Raw genomic sequence first — 6,460 nt, forward strand, 5'->3', positions numbered from 1 at the left:
AATATTAATGGATAGCAAATAATGGCATTCTTGTAATTATCAAAATCTTTCACCTTTAATTTTCTTTCTCTTCAAACCCAACCCAACCTCTCTATTTTCTCTCTCCTAAACCTACTGTAATTTCTCTCTTCAAAACACTAAAATTGCTCCAAATCAACTAGAAATCAACGATTCTCTTTAATATTTCTGCTTAATTTCAAGATTGTTGTTCATAAACTTGCATATAACCAAGTTGTATTAAATAATTTTAGAAAAAATTTCACAAAAATTAAACCCTCAATTTCGTAAAATTGATTCAAAGTGAAATACAAACTGACATTGGCAAAGAACAACGAAATGCTACGAAAATAAGTCACGAAATGCAAAGGTAAGTAATAATCTACTAATTTCGACGAATTTTAAGTACATTTTTTTCCTATTTTAGGTTGATTTTTGATATTCTTTAGTATTCAAATTGTTGCAACAGGTTTGATTTTGATTATTTTATTCAATTTCGGTGTTAATTTTGTCAAATTTTCTTGGTTGATATAATCATGCAAGTTATTATGTATTTTTTTTCTTCTGCAATTTTCTTACGAATTTTCAGCAATTTTGTTCAGACTTTTCATTGAATTTCATCAGTTTTGTCTAAAATTGATCCCTTATTTAATTAACATTTTGGTATTTGCTCTTTATAATAAAATCATGTCTATATTTTCTAGACGTAAGGCTCTATTTAATTTGAAGAGCAGCTTAATGAAATTATGTTGTTTTGTTAGAGCTAAATGCTAACGTGTTATACTTTGATAGTGTCAAAAGTTAATATTTTCTTGATATTTGTCAGAAATAATATTGAGAATTATAGTAATCTCAAGTACATTTTGAGTTGCTAAAAAGAGTTAATGGATTGGATTACTTTGACAAAGAATATCAATATGATTGTGCTCGAAATCATTATTGGATTGCTTATGTTCAAAAGAATCATAACTAGTTGTGCAAGGTGATCAAGGACATGTAATTGTGTAATTACTACGTATTTCTCATGAAAAATTATTTTGAAAATAGCCATGGTAATGGTCTAATGGATATCCACTTCTAAAAAAATATTTCTCTTCATACATTTTCATTACCAGTAATTACCCTTAGAAGAAATTCATTCTCATGGACTTTAATGTGGGCTATTATATGAAGAAAAAAAATTAGAACATATGCATAAAAAAAAAAATAACATATGTTAAGAACAAAAGTTTAGAATATAGGGAAAAACATTAGAATATAGGAAAAAAAATTAGAACATATGCAAAAAATTTAGAACATAGGTTTAGAATATGGAAAAATATAATTTTAGAATATAGGAAGAAATTTACACATAAGTGTAGAACATAAGAAGAAAAATTAGAACATATATAGGCATAAAATATTTACAACAAAGAATAATTAAATTTTAGAACATAGGGAAAAATATTTAAAACATAGGCAGAATAAATTTAGAACATAGGAAAAAAATTAGAACATATAGATTTAGAACATAGGAAAAAAAAATTTAGAACATAGACAGTGAAAGTTTAGAACATAAAAAAAATGTTAGAACATAGGTAGAAAAATTTAATACATAGAAAAAAAAATTTAAAACATAGGCGGTGAAAATTTAGAACATAAAAAAAAAGTTAGAACATAGGTAGAAAAATTTAAGAAAATAGAAAAAAATTTAGAACATAGGCAGTGAAAATTTAGAACATAGGCAAAAGAAATTTAAACATAGGTAAAAGAGTATTTAGAACATAGGAAAAAAAAAACTTTAGAACATAGGTAGAAAAAATTTAGAACATAGGAAAAAAACTTTAGAACATAAGTAGACTAAATTTAGAACATGGGAAAAAATAAATTAGAACATAAGTGGACTAAATTTAAAACATAGAGAAAAAAAAATTGAACATTAAAAAAGAATTTTCTGTAATATGTTCTTTATTTAGCATTAGGAAATCTGACTATGGACTTGCAATAATAATAACAGATAAATAGAGGAAAACTTGAAGGATTTTTGATTAATAAGATTACAACGGCTACAATGAGAAAATATCAGAGCTACTACTCTTGAGGACTACTACAACTACATACTACTACACTACTATTAACTTCTCCAACAACATGAAGCTACTGTTGCATTGCTAATCCTTTATATATCAAGCTTTATAAAAATGACACACTGTTTTTTTCAATTTGAACTTCGATAGTCGCTTCTAATCATTGTTTTTGGCTTATTTTTTGTTTTCATTATGTTTACTTGAAATGCAATTTTTTGCTAATATAAAAAAATTGAAAAAAAAGTAGATTATATTAGAGCATAAGAAAAAGTTTAGAACATAAGCAGAAAATTTTAGAACATAGGGAAAAAAAGATTAGAACATAAGTAGAAAAAAAATTAGAACATAAGAAAAAATCAAAACATGGGAAAAGTTTTAAAACATAAGTAGAAAAATTTAGAACATAGGTAAAAAAATTAAATTTAGAACTTAAGAAAAGGTTTTGAACATAGTAAGAATAATTTAGAATATAAAAGAAAATTTAGAACATAAGTTTAGAACACAAGGTGAAAAATTTAGAACAGATGAAAATAATTTAGAACATATATTTAGAACATAGACAGAAAATTTAGAATATAGATGGAAAAATTTAGAACATAGGAAAAAATTTAGAACATAGATAAAAAATGTCGAACATGAAAAAAAGTTTAGAACATATTCAAAAAGTTTAGAATATAAGGTGAAAATATTTAGAACATAGGGTGAAAAAATTTAGAACTAACATAGGAAAAAAGTTTAGAATATAGAGTGAGAAATTTTAGTACATAGGAAAAATGTTTAGAACATAGGGTGAAAAATTTAGAACATAGGGAAAAAGTTTAAAACATATGGTGAAAAAATTTAGAACATAGGAAAAAGGTTTAGAACATAGTGTGAATAAATTTTGAACATAGATAGAAAATTTTTTAACTTAAAGTGAAAAAATTTAGATTATAGATAGAAAAAATTTAGAACATAGGGTGAAAATTTTCAGAATATACAGAAAATTTTGAGCATATACAAAAAAAATTTAGAGTAATGGATGAAAAAGTTTAGATGATAGGAAAATAATTTAGAACATATAAAAGAGCATAGGCAGAAAAAATTAAAGTATTAGCAAAAAAAAACTTTTGAAAAATTAAAGTATTAGCAAAAAACTTTTGAACATTTACGGTAAATTTTAGAAGAATAAAAAAAAAGAAAAAGAACATATGCTAAAACCTATTAGCTCAATTGGTAGAGCACTATGCAAATGCATAGAGGATGTAGGTTCGATTCCTACATAGGTTATCTCTATAAAAAACTTTCGAAAGTAAACCATAATAACTTAAAAGTAAAACATGAAAATAAATCAAATTAGCACTAAGCTATACGAACAAAAAATTAGCTTGAAATGATTAACGACTATAAAAAAAACTTGTCACAACTATACTCTCATACAAACTCTCGTCTCCACATTATACAAATGAACCTACTTGGGATTTGAACCCACATCTTTTGTGCATTGGCATAATGCTCTACCTGTTGAGCTAGTAGGCTAATGTGTAATTTTTTTATTTTTAAGAAAAAATTAAGAAGGCAATATTATTGCAACTCAAAATCCACCAAAGTTTGAATACTTTGGGGGAAAGTGTTCATACAAATTAACTCCGAACTCCCGTTTGTGTCCCATTTTGAAACAAGATGAGCAACGATATTGTCTGCTCTCCTAAAATGAGTAAAAGATTTAACATTAACATGCTTGTTGATGGCTTGAACAACCTCCAACATATCTGACATCCATACACTGCTGTAACCAAATCTTTAGAACATAGTAAGATAACTTTAGAACATAGATTGAAAACTTTAGAACATATAAAGAAACTTTAGAACACATGTATAAAATGCACCATTGCTTTGTTCTTAATAATTTTTCTCTTCTCATCACACATACTGAGCAAGTAAAAACCAACAATTTCTTTTCATGTAATCGAATTATCATCTCCTCTGCACAGAAACATGCATCATTAGCAACTCGGCTAGTCTCCTCCTCATACTTAATTTGCAGGAATAAAAAATGGGACCCAACAATCTAGCTATCATCCTACATGGTTAAATTTTCTATCCAAACAAAGGAAGAACGAAGAGTGTCCAACCTTAGCACTAGCAATACATCCTTGCATAAACTTTAGTTGAAGATAACCACTTAGTCCAATGAAAGAGATTAAGAAAAGGACAATACATGAAAGTATCTAGTTTGGAAGGAAACCAATTAGCAAACCTGATAAAGCTCAAGAAAAATATTGAACAAGTAAACCCAATGCGTCTCTTACTAAAGCACGCATATCCTTACCAAGAAGTTGCAACAATGCACTACGTAAAACTTCACCAACTTTAATAGCCTTGACATATATTTTCTTTTCTTTCTAACTATAAAGGACATAGGTCCATAGAGTAATCCTCAAAAAATTACTAACAATTTAAGGTTAAATAAAGCCATAACCCATGACTATATCAAGATATTTCCCCAATCTGTATAAACTACTATATCTAGATAAGTCAATGAATAAGTCAATATTGAGAGATGTTAAAAACTCTTGCACTCAGTATTTTATTAATAATGTTAACTTAGACTATTTCTCTAATCCCATACACCAAGAAAATTAAGTCCTTAGAAGTGACAATTTCAATTCACAAATGTTAACTTATGCAACTAATTATACATATTCAAATCTGTAAAATATTATGTGCAATCACTTGAAAGGATATATGCAACTAAGGACTCTCTTGGACTATAGTTTACAAAAAAAAAATCAAGTTTTGTGAGAACAGGTTACTAGCATATGACTGTCCTCTAGTGACTCAAAGACACGGTTCTAAGTTCTAACTATACTCCAATATTCTTTCAAATCAAAGCTTAAGTAGTCAAGACTATTGCCATTAGTAGCACATCATTATCTCTCTGATGCAAGACATACTAGGAACCAAGTTGGCAAATTCTAACAAAACTCACATAGAGAAGATACAAGTTAATGTACTACCTCCGTTAATTTTTATGTGCAACTTTGGAATATTTTACATCTCACAAATAATACCCCAAAGTTGCACATAAAAATTAACAGAGGTAGTAATATTTATAGGGATTAAATGAAGGTACAACTTTGAGGAGTTTTAAGACTATTATCATTAGAAAAACAATCTTATTGTTCAATTATTCACAACACTAAATACAATACAATGGTAGAGGGATATATCGGTCGTTGGACAATCACCCTAAAACCAAACAATAATTCTACCTAAACCAACCTAAGACAAGTCTAGGGTAAGTAGAGGATCGTATCCACAGGGAATGGGTAAGTACACCGAGAGTATGAAACGGTTGCAATCTAGTTCGGTCACAAATTGGGGGTTTTGATTAGGTAACTACTATGGAGACAAACACTAGGGGGAAATGGGAATCGACGCCAACCAAACCAATGGATCAAAACACTAGGCAAGCATGAACACAAATTGGGTGATAGAGAGGGCACTCAATGTTGCCTTCTTTCGAAGCCACAACACTAAGCATTCCTAAGCCAAACTCAACTAACAAGATAGGCCAACCAAGTCTTAACGATGATTAGTAGACTACTAAATCGGGTTTGTCTTTCGATCGGTCCAAGAAAGCATTAAAGCACAAGCAATTGAGATTTCTCACCTAATTGTTGCAACTAAGACTACTACATCATTCAAACAAGGAACCATAATCAAGAGGAATTTAGCATAGCCATATAAGAAAAGGCTCACAACTAGAATCCATCTCTCAATGCAAGCATAGAAGTGAATACATGAGCAATAAGTGGCCATCCAATTACACATGCAATTAACCAATTCTTTAACAATCAATCATCAACCCAAAATGAACATGCAAGCACAAACATCAATCAACCCATGGCTTGGTTGGGTCTTCACCCAACCCCTAGCTAATTAACTACTCACTAAACATGGTGAAGGACATCAAAACAACAAGTTCCAATTCAAACATTAAATTAACAAGTTGAGAGGAGTAGTAGGAATAAGGTAGATTGGACATGCAACAACAATTAAGCAAGATCAAGAGAGGAATTTAACAACTCAAAGTAAATAAAACTGAAATTAAAGAGTAAGAGATAGAGGGAAGAAATTACTTAAAATGCTTCAAAGTTGAGAAATTGTTGAATTCAAGAGAACAATCTTCAATTAATCTATTACAATGATTGAGTTTGAGAAGATCTAAGCTAATTAATGAGGGTTGAGAGGAACTAAGGGCCTAAGAAAACTAAAGGGAAAGAAGATCCTCCAATCTGAAATCAAGCGTCCTATTTATATGTCCAAAAGTTACATCGTAAAATCCGTCAAAATCGGGCTTCAGAACAGGGGGAGCGCCCGCCCCAGTAATTAGGAGCGCCCGCTCCTGCGTG

The sequence above is a fragment of the Chenopodium album genome, chromosome 13 (assembly GCF_948465745.1).
Source record: "Chenopodium album chromosome 13, dcCheAlbu1.1, whole genome shotgun sequence".
NCBI classification, from domain to species: domain Eukaryota; kingdom Viridiplantae; phylum Streptophyta; class Magnoliopsida; order Caryophyllales; family Amaranthaceae; genus Chenopodium; species Chenopodium album.